We start from the raw sequence: 16,160 nt of genomic DNA, 5'->3' as shown, positions 1-16,160 counted from the left end.
GGCCTACTTTATGTTTGTTCAAAACTGTTGACCATTTCCGATCCAGTGCAGGTGATATTTCACGTTCACAGTTGACAGAAATCTCTTGAATTTCAGCCTCCGCTAAGGAGCGTCACTGCGCTTGTTTATGCCTAGCCAGAATGGAATGGCTGCGGTATACACAGTGGTATTTGCCAAGTAATTTCATTCTTTATATTCCCCATGAAGGCCCTCCAGAGTGGATCAGCATAACTCTATTTAGCTGAGATACTGACAGGGCTGGGAAGAAACCCTGCTGAAAGGGCGGTTACAGTTCCAACTTTGATTCCCTGAAGGATACTTATAACAACCACATATTAGACCAAGAATGCACAGAAAGAGTTTATCTCTGGGGCCCCCCACACCACTTATTTGAATAGTGCTTTAGTTTGCAAATTCAACTTGTTGAGTCAAATTTAAGGCCAGTAACATCTCATCTATCTGACATCACAGCAGAATGACAACCCACTTAAATGAAAAACTTGAGCGGCCTCCCCATCATCTGATAGAGAACGTTCGTGTTTTCTTGAATGCAGCCCTCTGAAAATTACTTAGGCTTGGTGATTAAAGAGCAGTGCTATAATTATCAACATTATTGTATGCCATTATAATCAGTGAATGTTCTCTAAAATATGCAAAATTTGTCCCTATAATAAATGGCCTCTAAGATGCTGGTTTTTGTGTTTTTGTTTTGTTTTGAACTCCTGTTTTTGCTATCTCCTTCCTCACTACTGGGCTGACACTTCTCTATTCTTCTACCTAACAACCTTCTTTCCTACTTTTTTGATGCGTCTATGCCATTATGAACTTGGACATCGATAAACTTTTATTAGCTTAGACTCTCAGGTTTTGTAGAAAGATTTTCTGTGGGGTTCTCCTGTGTTAAGTACATAAGTTCTTGTGACATTTATTTTCACTGGTCAGTGAATGGTGTTCACTTCTGTCTTAAATTCTGGAGGTATTCTCAGTAACTGTGGTTTCTGAATATGGGGACTCTGGAAAAATGCTGCAGAGGTTGGCTCTGAATCTCAGAATTTAGGGGTCAAATTAGTAAATATTACATTTTGCAATTGAAGTTAGCAAGAATCAATATCACGAACAACATCAAAATCTAGCAACACTGGCCTACCATTTCCACCAGGCAATGGGCTATCTAAAGCCAAGCGGTGGCCACACTCTCTAGGTCCCTCAATCCCACTCCAGAGTAAGAATGTCTCCATTCCGGGCCAGGCGTGGTGGCTCACGCCTGTAATCCCAGCACTTTGGGAGGCTGAGGTGGGCAGATCACCTGAGGCCAGGAGTTGGAGACCAGCCTGACCAACATGGAGAAACCTCACCTCTACTAAAAATACAAAATTAGCTGGGCTAGGTGGCGCATGCCTGTAATCCCAGCTACTCGGGAGGCTGAGGCAGGAGAATCGCTTGAATCCGGGAGGCAGCGGTTGCATTGAGTCGAGATGGTGCCATTGCACTCCATCCCGGATGACAGAACGAGACTCCGTCTTAAAAGAAAAAAAAAAAATGTCTCCATTCCTACTCAATGTCTTTCCAATTAAAGAGGCCCTGTTATCTGGACACAGGGATTTGGGTATCCAGAAAGCCTGTGCTATGACAGAGTGGCTCTCCTCACCTTGAAAGGAACATCCTACAATAGATCCATTTACTGAAATTTAGTCCCAAGCAATGTGTTAAAGGTTTATATTTTGTTATTTCATTTTATCTTCACAACCACTCTATGAGAAAGGGCTTTTTTTTTTTTTGACAGAGTCTCACTCTGTCGGCCAGGCTGGGAGTACAGTGGCATGATCTCAGCTCACTGCAATCTCCACCTCCCGGGACCACAACCTCCACCTCCCAGGTTCAAGCACTTCTCCTGCCTCAGCCTCCCGAGCAGCTTGGATTACAGGCCTGCACCACTACACCCAGCTAATTTTTGTATTTTTAGCAGAGACGGGGTTTCACCATGTTGGCCAGGCTGGTCTTGAACTCCTGACCTCAAATGATCCACCCACCTCAGCCTCTCAAAGTGCTGGGATTACAGGTGTGAGCCACTGTGCCCGTTGAGAAAGGGATTTCCCTCCGCCATTTTACAGATAGTCTAAAATCTTGCCCTGGTTACACAGTCATTGAGTGGCAGAAACAATATTCACACTTAGAACTGTCTGGCCCCAAAGGCTATAACTTGTAACCATTATACTGTATTCTTCCCCTCAGCCTGAGTTTCCAATTCCATGTTTATCAGGCATGTTTATTTTAGTAACTAATTTGGCATCTTGGAATGGAAAATTCCCTATATAAGCATTTTGGTTTAGGTCACCAAAAGAATATCTGACAATGTAAATTTGTGGAGTTTCCCTGCAAGTTTGAGGAATATGAATCAATGCTGTAGTACCTGTTCACTTCTGGAGAAAACTTATGCAATCAAGATCCTGAAACTAGCTGGATGTGGTGGCTCACACCCGTAATCCCAGCACTTTGGGAGGCCAAGGCAGGTGGACTGCTTGAACCCAGGAGCTTGAGACCAGCCTGGGCAATATGGTAAAACCTTATCTCTGCAAAACAATAGAAAGAGAAAAATTAGCTGGGCATGGTGGCATGTTCCTGTAGTCCCAGCTACTAGGGAGGCTGAGTTGGGAGGATCACTTGAGCCCAGGAGGTTGAGGCTGCAGTGGGCTGTGATCACGCCACTGCACTCCAGCCTGGGTGAAAAAGTGAGACCTGGCTGGGTGCGGTGGCTCACACCTGTAATCCCAGCACTTTGGGAGGCCGAGGTGGGTGGATCACCTGAGGTCAGGAGTTCAAGACCAGCCTGACCAATATGGGGAAACCCCGTCTCTACTAAAAATACAAACATTAGCTGGGTGTGGTGGCACGTGCCTGTAATCCTAGCTACTCGGGAGGCTGAGGAAAGAGAATTGCTTGAACCTGGGAGGCGGAGGTTGCAGTGAGCCGAGATCGTGCTACTGCATTCCAGCCTGGGTGACAGAGTGAGACTCCATCAGAGAAAGAAAAGGAAAGAAAGAACGAAAGAAAGAATGAAAGAATGAACGAAAGAAAGGAAGGAAGGAAGGAAGGGAGAAAAGAGAGAGAAACCCTATCTCAAAAAAAAAAAAAAAAAGATCCTGAAACTGCAAAACTAAGGTTTAGATCCTACCTCAGTAAGACCTGCAAAAGTGATACCCACAGAATAGTCAAAAGAGGAAAGTTGGAGAACTCACACTTCCTGATTTGAAAACTTAATACAAAGGTATAATAATCAAGACAGTGTGGAACTGGCATAAGGATAGGCATATGGATTAATGGAATAAACTATAGAATCCAGAAATAAACTCTTACATTTATGGTCAATTGATTTTCAATAAGAATGCCAAGACATTTAGATTGGGAAAGAGTAGTCCTTTAAACCAATGGTGGGACTGCTGGATACACACATACTAGAGAATGAAGTTGGACCACTACCTCACACCACACAAAACAATAAACCAAAAGGGACCACACACCTAAATGTAAGAGGTAAAGCTATAAAACTCTAAGAGGAAAAATAGAAGTAAATCTTTAGGATCTTGGATTAGGCAATGATTTCCTACATATGACACCAAAAGCATAAATGACAAAAGAAAATATAAACTAGACTTCATTAAAATTAAAAACTTTCATACAAGAAACCACAAAAAGTAGATTAAACTTCATCAAAATAGAAAACCTTTTCAGTGTCAAAGGACACCGTTAAGAAAGTGCAAAAGAAAGACAAAACAGAATGAGAGAAAATATTTGCAAATAAAATACAGATGCTCCTCAACTTACAATGAAGTTTTGTCCTGATAAACCCATTGTAAGTTGAAAATACTGTTAAGTTGAAAATGCAGCTAATACACTTAACCTACTGAACATCATAGCTTAGTCTAGCCTACCTTAAATGTGCTCAGAACATTGACTTTAGCCTACAGTTGGGCAAAATCATCTGGCAATGCAGTCCATCATACAGTATAGGTTGTTTGTCTTTGTGATCATGTGGCTGACTGAAAGCTAAGCCATCATGAGAGATTATCTACTATATATCTCTAGCCTGGGAAAAGATAAAAATTCAAAATTCAAAGTACAATTTCTACTGAATGGGTATCACCTTAGCACCACTGCAACGTCAAAAAATCATAAGTCAGCTGGGTGCAGTGGCTCATGCCTGTAATCCTAGCACTTTGGGAGGCCGAGGCAGGTGGATCACCTGAGGTCAGGAGTTCGAGACCAGCCTGGCCAACATGGTTAACCAGCTTGGCCAACCCCATTGCTACTAAAAATACAAAAAATAGCCAGGCATGTTGGCACGTGCCTATAATCCCAGCTACTCAGGAGGCTGAGGCAGGGGAATTGCTTGAACCCAGGAGGCGGAGGTTGCAGTGAGCTGAGATTGCGCCACTGCACTCCAGCCTAAGTGACAGAGTGAGACTCCATCTCAAAAAAAAAAAAAAAATCCTAACTTGAACCACGATAAGGTAAGGACAGTCTGTATCTGATAAGGGTTTAGTGTACAGAATATATAAAGAGCACTTACAACTAAACAACAAAGACATAAATAATCCAATTAAAAAGTGGTCACAGTATCTGAGTAGACATTTCTTCAAAGAAGATCTACAAATAGCCAATATGCACATGAAAAGATGCTCAACACATTAGCTGTTAGAGAAATGCAAATCAAAACCACAATGAGATACCACTTCACTCTCATCAGGATGGCTACAATAAAAAAGACAAACAATAGTAAGTGTGATATGGTTTGGCTGTGTCCCGACCCAAAACTCGAATTGTAGCTCCCATAATTCCCATGTGTAGTGGGAGGGCCCCAGTGGGAGGTAATTAAATCATGAGGGTGGGTCTTTCCCATGTTGTTCTCGTGATAGTAAGTCTCACGAGGCTGGGTGCGGTGGCTCACACCTGTAATCCCAGCACTTTGGGAGGCAGAAGAGGGCAGATCACCAGAGATCAGGAATTCAAGACCAGCCTAGCCAACATGGTGAAACCCCCATCTCTACTAAAAATACAAAAAATTAGCGGGGCATGGTGGTGGCACCTGTAATCTCAGCTACTTGGGAGGCTGAGGCAGGAGAATCGCTTGAACCCAGGAGGCAGAGGTTGCAATGAGCCAAGATCATTGCCACTGCACTTCAGCCTGGGTGACAGAGCGAGACACCTTCTCCAAAAAAAAAAAAAAAAAAAATTAAGTCTCACCAGATCTGATGGTTTTATAAAGGGGAGTTTCCCCAGCACATGCTCTCTCTCTTGCCTGCCACCATGTAAGATGTGACTTTGCTACTCCTTTGCCTTCTGCCATGATTGTGAGGCCTCCCCAACCCTGTGGAACTGTGAGTCTATTAAACCTCTTTTTCTTTATAAATTACCCTACTCAGGTATGCCCTTATTAGCAGCATGAGAACAGAGTATTACAAAGCGTAATTGAAGATGCAGAGAAAGTAGAACCCTCGAACCTTGGTACACTGTTGGTGGGAATGTAAAATGATGGTTGTTTTGGAAAACAGTTCTTCAAAAAGTTAAACATAGTTACCATAGAACCCAGCAACCCAAGAGAAATGAAAACATATGTCCATACAAAAACTTACATACAAATGTTCACAGCAGTATGATTCACAATAGCCCAAAAGTGGAAACAACCCAAATGTCTATCAGCTGATGACTGGATAAACAAAAATGGCATATACACAAACTGGAATGTTATTCAGCCATAAAAAAAAGATTAAGTACTGATAGTACAACACAGATGAACTTTGAAAACATAATGCTAAGTGATAAAAGCCAGATACATCCCCTAGTAAGCCAACTCAGAAGACATAATTATTACACAAAGATGTTTAATTTTAAAAAAATTAGGCCGGGCGTGGTGGCTCATGCCTGTAATTCCAGCATTTTGGGAGGCTGAGGTGGGCAGATCACTTGAGGTCAGGAGTTCGAGACCAGCATGGACAACATAGTGAAACCCTGTCTCTACTAAAAATACAAAAATTAGCCAGGTGTTGTGGTGTGCATCTATAATCTCAGCTACTCAGGAGGCTGAGGCAGGAGAATCGCTTGAACCCAGGAGGCAGAGGTTGCAGTGAGCTGAGATACAGCCACTGCATTCTAGCCTGGGTGACAAGAGCAAAACTCTTGTCTCAAAAAAATAATAATAATAATTAAAATTAAAAAATAAAAAGTATGAAAGTCAGATACAAAAGGCTTGACTGTTTGATTATATTTATATGAAATGTCCAGAATAAAGTAAGAAAGTAGACAGAAAGTAGATTAGTGGTTGCCTAGGACTGACATGGGAGAAGGGGGATGAAGAATGGAGAGTGACTGCTAATAGCTATGTACAGGGTTTCTTCTGGGGGGCAATGAAATAGTTTTAAAATTAGATTGTGGAGATACTTGCACAACTCTGAATACACTAGAAACCACTGAAGTATAAATTTTGTCAAGTATAAAACTATCTCAATAAAGCTGGTTAAAAAAAAAAAAAGTGATTCCAGGCCGGGCGCGGTGGCTCACTCCTGTAATCCCAGCACTTTGGGAGGCCGAGGTGGGTGGATCAGGAGGCCAGGAGATCGAGACCATCCTGGCTAACACAGTGAAACCCCGTATCTACTAAAAATACAAAAAAAAAAAAAAAAAAAAAATTAGCTGGGCGTGGTAGCGGGCGCCTATAGTCCCAGCTACTCAGGAGGCTGAGGCAGGAGAATGGCGTGAACCCGGGAGGCGGAGCTTGCAGTGAGAGGAGACCGCTCCACTGCACTCCAGCCTGGGCGACAGAGCGAGACTCCGTCTCAAAAAAAAAAAAAAAAATATTAGCTGGGTGTGGTGGTGCACACCTGTAATCCGAGCTACTCTGGAGGCTAAGGCAAGAGAACTTCTTGAACCTGGGAGGTGGAGTTTGCAGTGAGACAAGATTGTGCCACTGTACTCCAGCCTGGGCCACAGAGTGAGACTCTGTCTCAAAAAAAAAAAAAAAAAAAAAAGGGATTCCCAGCCAGCAATTTCCAACTTTGCTACAGTATTGTACGCATTAAATCCACATATATGAATCTAACATATGAACACGTTGAGACAAAAAGATATTTTAATTATATTCATAAAATTAGTTCTGCAGTAAATAATTTTTAAAGTTTGAAGATTGTTGTAGTGGCACTGTCATTTCTTATATTGGGCTCACCAGTTTTGTGACTTTGTTATAATTTACTTAATTTACACATATTTAAATACTTACACCATGTATGTATACTAGGGTAGGTGCTGTGTTGGCTACAGAAGAGATTATTATTCCCGTATAAATAATAATACATTATGAATAATAAACATATAATAAATATTGAACAAGTGTGTGTATATGAAATACCTTCTCACTCATCTTTATTGACATCCATTCACAGGCTGAGGCATTAATGCAAATGTTCTTTCACTGATCAATAAGTACTGATAAACATTAAAGTATATTTTTTCATCTTTTACACATTTTATGCAGATTCATAACTTAAATGTTTTATGCTCCATTACATTATAGACTCTAACATGATTTTCGTCTCTCAGCACTAATGAATAGTAGGTTGAAGAGCTCAGATACTTTTCCACGCTAGGAAAAGACTCTGAAAGGAACTTCAGTTGATTCAGCAGTAAGTGAAAATGAACTCCACATTAGCCCCTGGGAGTTGTGAAATTTCCTTAACTCGGTGAAGAACACAGGTTCTTTTTAGAACAGGAGTGAAGGATATCACTAGAAAGTTCTTTAGACTTCTTTTTCAGGCTCTTGTTCAAGCAAACAGAAATGAGGGCTAGGTATGCTTTCAGGTGTAGGTAGCTTAAAGTACCTCAAAGATCATTTAAAAGCATGCTCAGCACTGTTCTCAAATCTAGAGGCAGCTGGTAATAACAACATCCAAGGGATATGTTCAGCCAGAGAGCTGTTCTTCAGATTCTCACTTGTAGGCCCATTTAATCAGGGACAGGTCTTAGAGTCTCCAAGTTTTATCTAGTTTATCCCCTGCTTTTAGCCAGAATATACTTCAAAGCATGATCCTACTTGACAGTTCAAATCTTAACACTGTTCTGCTTTTATAAACAGCTGCTTGTCCTAATCTTAAAAGGTCTTCAGGAAAAAGACGGTTTGCTGGTTTCCTCGATAAAATATCCCCGAGCATCTCATTCCTTCTCTTTGTGCATCTGTTTCTCTTTGGGTAACATAAGCACTCCTGGAGAAGTTGCATCTAAATCAAGTTTGGAGAGATCAAAAGGATGAAATGTGGCTGTTATTTAAAAAGTGAATTCACTCAGCAAGTATTTAAAGGGGATCTGTGATGTCTCAGGCACAATGCTAGGGGCTGGGAATACAACAATGAACAAGATAGATATGGTCCTCTGGCTTCATGGCCAATTATTTCCTAAAGCAAATAAATAGTAATTAATTATTTTTATTAATTTGGTAACACTTAACCTTCATTTGCAGGTACTGTAATTGGTATGTTTATAGGGTTTTTGTTTGTTTGTTTGTTTTTGTTTGTTTTGAGACAAGAGTCTGGCTCTGTCACCCAGGCTGGAGTGCAGTGGCACGATCTTGGCTCACTGCAGCCTCCAACTTCCATGTTCAAGTGATTCTCCTGCCTCAGCCTCCCGAGTAGCTGGGATTACAGGCGTGCACCACCACACCCAGCTAGTTTTTTGTATTTTTAGTAGAGACAGAATTTTACCATGTTGGCCAGGGTGCTCTTAAACTCCTGGCCTCAAGTGATCCACCCGCCTCAGACTCCCAACATGCTGAGATTACAGGCGTGAGCCACTGCACCTGGCCTGGTGTGCTTTAGAAAGCATGTATGACTTATACCACTTAGCCTAAGAAGTGATGGAAACTGTAAACGTGTATCTTTCCAATCAACTAGTTGTTTTTTTGTTTTTGTTTTTGAGATGGAGTTTCACTCTTGTTGCCCAGGCTGGAGTGCAATGGTGCGATCTCGGCTTACCATAGCCTCCACCTCCCGGTTTCAAGCGATTTTCCTGCTTCAGCCTCCTTTGTAGCTGGGATTACAGGCATGCGCCACCACGCCCGGCTAATTTTGTATTTTTAGTAGAGACGGAGTTTCTCCATGTTGATCAAGCTGGTCTCAAACTCCCGACCTCAGGTGATCCGCCTGCCTCAGCTTCCCAAAATGCTGGGATTACAGGCGTGAGCCACCACACCTGGCCCCAATCAACTGGTTTTATAGGCATTACAGGCATTTTATTTCCAGAAGAAACCCATCCTAGTGCAATTTTTTTAAAAAAAAATTTTATTTTTATTTTTTTAGAGACAGGGTCTTGCTCTGTTGCCCAGGTTAGAGAGCAGTGGTGCAATCATAGTTTGTTGCAACCTCCAAGTCCTGGGCTCAAGCGATCCTCTTACCTCCGCCTACTGAATAGCTGGGACTACAGGCATTGCCACCACGACCAGCTAATTTTTTAATTTTTTTTTTTTTGTGGAGATGGGGTCTTCCTATGTTACCCAGGCTGGTCTCAAACTCTGAGGCTTAAGCAACCCTCCTGCGTCAGCCTCCCAAAGCACTAGGATTATAGGTGTGAGCCACTACACCCAGCCTCCTGGTGCAATTTAAATCCATTTTGTCTTGTATAAGGTTCAACAAAAGAGAAAATGGCAATGGAGTTCCCTGGACATTTCTTGACTTGTTTTTGTTGTTTTGTTTTTTTTCAGTATGGAGTTTCGCTCTGGCACCCAGATTGGAGTGCAGTGGCTCAGTCTCGGCTCACTGCAACTTCTGCCTCCCAGGTTCAAGCAATTCTCCTGCCTCAGCCTCCCAAGTAGCTGGGATTACAGGCATGCGCCAACACGCCTGGCTAATTTTTTATATTTAGTAGAGATGAGATTTCACCATGTTGGCCAGGCTGCTCTTGAACTCCTGACCTCAGGTGATCCACCTGCCTCGGCCTCCCAAAGTGCTGGGATTACAGGTGTGAGCCACCGTGCCCAGATGACTTGTTTTTCCTTACTTGATAGCCATGCTTATAATTCTGTCACCACCTTTCTGCAATCCCATGAGCTAGCTTTCATACTCCTACTTGGATCATGGGAAGAGCTTACAAAACTCATATATTGCTGTTAGGAATAAAATAAATAACAATTACCACAATCTTGTTTTTTTTTTTTTTAAATAACAGAGTGAGTTTTCTTTGCAAGTGGATTTGCAAATTTAATGTAAAAATATATAATCTTCAATAATTTTAAAATTATATTTCTTCTTCCCTCCCCAGCTTTATTGAGGTATAATTGCTATGCAGAAAACTGCACATAATTAATGCCTACAACTTGCTGAGTTTGGATATATGTATACATTTGTGATACCATTACCATAATCCCGGTAATAAACATATTCATCACCTCCAAAAGTTTCCTTGTGTCCCTTTTTTTCAGGTTGAGGGGCCTTCTTTAGAAAGTTTACCTTAGGCCAGGCATGGTGGCTCATGTCTGTAATCCCAACACTTTGGGAGGCTGAGGCAGGTGGATCACTTGAGGTCAGGAGTTCGAGACCAGCCTGGCCAACATGGTGGAAGCCCATCTCTACTAAAAATACAAAAGTTAGTAGGCATGGTGGTGGGCGCCTGTAATCCCAGCTACGCGGGAGGGTGAGGCAGGAGAATTGCTTGAACCCGGGAGGTGGAGGTTGCAGTGAGCCGAGATTGTGCCACTGCATTCCAGTCTTGGCAACAGAGCAAGACTCTGTCAAAAAAAAAAAAAAGAAAGTTATCTTTTTTATTGAGATGTTTTGAAGCATTCCTGTTTTATCAAGACATCATTATGATATCTAATGTAAAAGTATTTGGAGATTTTTGGAATTCTTGGACATTTTGGTTGAGGATGCGTATTAATTATAGTTGCTTTATTTGCACTAAACCCCATGGTTTTAGAGAATGAGTAACAACATGCCAACCACGAAAATTAATTCTAGGTTATATGATTGAAAAACATTAAGAGCAGTGGGATCTTAGAGAACATTTTGCCAAAAATAAATCAGTATAGCGTTTTTCTCTGGTTACCATTAGATGTTAAGCAGTTAGTGACCTTCCACAATTTAAGCAAAAGTCTTAAGTGGAAACAAAGAAGGGACATCTTTTTGAGACAGATTCTTGCTCTACTGCTCAGGCTGGAGTGCAGCGGTGTGATCTCGGCTCACTGCAACCTCCGCCTCCCAGGGTCAAGCGATTCTCATGCCTCAGCCACCAGAGTAGCTGGGATTACAGGTGTGCACCTCTACACCTAGCTAATTTTTGTATTTTTGGTAGAGACAGGGTTTTGCCATGTTGGCCATGCTGGTCTCAAACTCCTGGCCTCAAGTAATCCACCCGCCTCCACCTCCCAAGGGGAGATTTCTTAAAATATGAAATCCATTGAAATATTTAGGTCTTGGCCGCATGTGGTGGCTCATGCCTGTAATCCTAGCACTTTGGGAGGCCGAGGCGGGTGGATCATGAGGTCAGGAGATGGAAACTGCCCTGGCTAACACGATGAAACCCCGTGTCTACTAAAAATACAAAAAAAATTAGCTGGGCGTGGTGGCGGGTGCCTGTAGTCCCAGCTACTTGGGAGGCTGAGGCAGGAGAATGGCATGAACCTGGGAGGCAGAGCTTACAGCGAGCCAAGATCGCACCACTGCACTCCAGCCTGGGAGACAGAGACTCCGTCTCAAAAAAAAAAAAGAGAAATATTTAGGTCTTATACAGGCACATATTTGATTTCTCCAGCATTACAGATAATTGAAAAAACATTCCACCTTCCAGAAAGTTTGGGTAAAGACCTCAAAAATAGTACGTCAGGCCGGGTGCAATGGCTTACATCTGTAATCCCAGCACCTTGGGAGGCCAAGGCAGGTAGATTACCTGAGGTCGGGAGTTTGAGACCAGCCTGGCCAATATGGTGAAACCCCTTCTCTACTAAAAATACAAAAAATTAGCTGGGTATGGTGGTGGGCGCCTGTAATTCCAGCTACTTGGGAGGCTGAGGCAGGAGAATCACTTGAACCCGGGAGGCAGAGGTTGCAGTGAGCCAAGATCATGCCATTGTACTACAGCCTAGGCAACAGAGTGAGATTCTGTTTCCAAAAATATATATATATATATATTACGTCAGAGAACTGAATGTCTGTGGCTATCGCCACATGAATAGTCTGTATTCTAAGACTAAGGGATTAGCACAAATCCTCTGAATATCAAATATATAATTGAATTTTTTCCTTTGCATTGTTTATCATGGTGTCATACAGGACTTCCTAAATTTTTTTTAAATTTTTAAAAAAATTTTAAGTTCTGGGGTACATGTGCAGGATGTACAGGTTTGTTACGTAGGTAAACGTGTGCCATGGTGGTTTGCTACACCTATCGACCCATCACCTAAGTATGAATCCCAGCATGCATTAGCTATTTTTCTTGATGCTTTCCCTTCCCCCTTGCCACTCTCCAACAGACCCCAGTGTGTGATGTTCCCCTCCCTGTGTCCATGTGTTCTCATTGTTCAGCTCCCACTTATGAGTAAGAACATGTGGTATTTGGTTTTCTGTTCATGAGTTAGTTTGCTCAGGATAATGGCTTCCAGCTCCATCCATGTCCCTGCAAAAGACATGATCTTGTTGCTTTTTATAGCTGCATAGCATTCCATGGTTTAAATGTACCACACTTTTTTATCCCATCTATCATTGGTGGGCATTTTGGTTGATTCCATGTCTTTGCTATTGTGAATAATGCTGTAATGAACATACCTGTGCATATATCTTTATAATAGAATGATTTATATTCCTTTGGGTATATACTCAGTAATGGGATTACTGGGTCAAATGGTATTTCTGGTTCTATGTCTTTGAGGAATCACCACATCCTCTTCCACAATGGTAGAACTAATTTACATTCCCACCAACAGTGTAAAAACGTTCCTATCTCTCCACAGCCTCACCAGCATCTGTTGTTTCTTGTCTTTTTAACAATCGCCATTTTGACTGGGACTGCCTAACTTTTTCCTTATAATCAATAATTATTGACTAGCAAAGCAGAACCCTCTCTACCCAGCACACCTTATCCTGGCTCCTGGAGGATGCTTCTCTTTGTGTTTCTCTTGCAGAGTGTGTACTATTTGGCAAGAACATACTGAGTGATTTGTACAAACTATAAGAAATGTCAGGCCAGGCATGGTGGCTCACGCTTATAATCCCAGCACTTTGGGAGGCCAAGGTGGGGAGATCACTTTAGGTTAGGGGGTTGAGACCAGCCTGGCCAGCACGGTGAAACCCTTTCTCCACTAAAAATACAAAAATTAGCCGGATGTAGTGGCATGCGCCTGTAATCCCAGCTGCTCGGGAGGCTCAGGCAGGAGAACTGCTTAAACCCATGAGGTGGAGGCTGCAGTGAGGTGAGATCGCACCACTGCACTCCAGCCCAGGCAACAGAGTGAGACTCTGTCTCAAAAAGAAAAAAAGCAAAAAGAAAATGTCAGGCTGGTATTTGCTTATGATCTGCCACTCCTCTTTCTAGATAACTGAAAGCACCTGGAGTCTGTTCCTCAAACACACCCTCCTTGTCTCGGACCCTTTTCACCTTCTCTTCCCTCTGCCTTACCACTGGCTCTAGGTACAGCTGCTCCTTCTTCCCCTTCAAGTCTTGCAAAAATAATTCCTCATATTAGAGGCCTTCTTTGACTTCTAATTTCCTAGTTTATTTCCTTCCTAACACTTAACTGCAGTCCTGTTTATATATTTACTTTTTTTCTCCATCCACCAAAAAAGAAAGCATCTTAAGGCATAAGCAGGTTCTGTCTTGTTCCTCGAAAAACTCTCAGCACCTAGAACACAGGTGCTGAATAAATGTGTATCTTACACAAAACAAACCGATCACTCAACAAACCCATATTGTTCTGGCAGAAAAACCGGCTGCCATTTGGAGTTATCCGACCTGGTTTTGAACAGGACACTGGAAGCCTTTATTAGAGGTTCTGAAACCCAGCTCCATATTTTTAGGTTGGTGCAAAAGTAATTGCGATTTTGGCCATTACTGGCAAAATAATAGAACCTAATAGAATAAGATTAGGAGATTCACCAACCTCATAGAATCTCCCAGGAAACTTAAAAATTATCTTTGCTCAGACCCTGCTCAGACTTAGGGGTGATGGGTCAGTATGGAAGCATTACGTTTTAAAAGCTCTTTTTGTAATTACTTGTGCAACCAACATGGAAAAGTACTGCTCTGAGTGACACAGAACTGAATAATTACCTGGCTACCCATGTTCTTATTATCTGGGTGAGTCCTTCTTAGGTCATCTAGGTTGACAGCATCCCAAACTGTTCTTCGGATCATTCTCTAGGCTGCTATAAACATTTGCCTCATTATCACAAGGGGCAGCCTTAGGCACAAACCAGATGAAAAATCAACCTCTCAGGAAAGAAAAGAGGCATTCAAGTAACCTAAGTTAATCTGTTAACACCTGTCCTGAAAACCTCAAACTAAAGGGAGAAAGAAAACTGCAGCACACTTCTCTTTTCTTTCCTGGAAGAAAGTCATCAACAAATCCCTTCATTTAGCTGTAGAAGTAAGAGGCAATCAATCAATCAATCAATCAAATACTTGTGCTACAAAGCAAATAAAAAAATAATGCTGGCCTGGCGTGGTGGCTCACGCCTGTAATCCCAGCACTTTGGGAGGCCAAAGTGGGCGGATCACGAGGTCAGGAGATCGAGACCATCCTGGCTAACACGGTGAAACCCCGTCTCTACTAAAAATACAAAAAATTAGCCAGACGTGGTGGTGGGCGCCTGTAGTCCCAGCTACTCGCGAGGCTGAGACAGGAGAATGGCGTGAACCCGCGAGGCGGAGTTTGCAGTGAGCCGAGATTGTGCCACTGCACTCCAGCCTGGGCGACAGAGCGAGACTCCGTCTCAAAAAATAAAAATAAATAAATAAATAAATAAAAAATAATGCTGGCCAGGCGCAGTGGCTCACGCCCGTAATCTCAGAACTTTGGGAGGCCAAGGCAGGTGGATCACTTGAGGTCAGGAGTTAGAGACCAGCCTGGCCAATACGGCAAAACCCCGTCTCTACTAAAAATACAAAAATTAGCCAGGTGTGGTAGCATGGGCCTGTAATCCCAGCCACTAGGGAGGCTGAGGCAGAAGAATCACTTGAACCTGGGAGGCAGAGGTTGCAGTGAGCCAAGATTGTGCCACTGCACTCCAGCCTGGGCAACAGAGCGAGACTCCATCTCAAAATAATAATAATAACAATAATAATAATAATGATGCTCACAGAAGAGTGAGATGGTCAGATTCCATCCTCTTCATGGAAGAAATTAGACCAAATAGTGATGGGTTCAAAAATGCTTGTTCATATGTTTTTGTTATGGCAAACTCTAAACTTTAGGGCCTTGCTTACAATTGGAACCTCTTTTTTTTTTTTTTTAAAGAAAAAACAGTAGTTATTGATATTTTTTCTCAAGCAATGTAATTAATAACGCTTTTCCTCAAAATCATCATCGTATGTTAATAAAGGTTGGGTATGGTGGCTCACACCTATAATCCCAGGATTTTGGGAAGCCAAGGTGGGAGGTGAGGCCAGGAGTCCAAGACCAGCCTGTGCAACAAATCAAGACTCCTATCTCTAAATAAATACATACATACATAGCCAGGCGTGGTGGTGCGTGCTGTAGTCCTAGCTAGTCAGGAGGCTGAGGTGAGAGAATCGCTTACGCCTAGGAGTTCAGTTTGAGGCTGCAGTGAGCTACAATCGTGCTGCTACACTCCAGATTTTTTTTTTAGAATGACAGAATAAGACCCTGTCTCTGTAAAACAAAACAAAACAGAAAAAGAACAAAAAAACTAGGCTCATCCTGGAAGTCAACTGGAAACCACTCTCCTCCTCCAGTTAAAAATGCCAAGACTCGACTGGGCGCAGTGGCTCACACCTGTAATCCCAGCACTTTGCGGGGCTGAGGCGGGCGCATCATGACGTCAAGAGATTGAGACTATCCTGGCCAACATGGTGAAACCCCGTCTCTACTAAAAATACAAAAATTAGCTGGGCGTGGTGGCATGTACCTGTGGTCCCAGCTACTCGGGAGGCTGAGCAGGAGAATTGCTTGAACC

At 42.5% G+C, this 16,160-nt stretch overlaps 1 protein-coding gene across 3 annotated transcripts in view; it reads right to left on the bottom strand.

Annotated features, from left to right (window-relative positions):
• CHD9 (chromodomain helicase DNA binding protein 9) overlaps positions 1-16,160 on the bottom strand; it is a 274,384-nt gene that overhangs the window by 199,867 nt on the left and 58,357 nt on the right. The window lies entirely within an intron of this gene.

Source organism: Gorilla gorilla, chromosome 18 (genome assembly GCF_029281585.2).
Source record: "Gorilla gorilla gorilla isolate KB3781 chromosome 18, NHGRI_mGorGor1-v2.1_pri, whole genome shotgun sequence".
Taxonomy (NCBI): Eukaryota; Metazoa; Chordata; class Mammalia; order Primates; family Hominidae; genus Gorilla; species Gorilla gorilla.
Note: the sequence above shows the minus strand (reverse complement) of the source record. Positions and strands in the feature narration are given on the sequence as shown.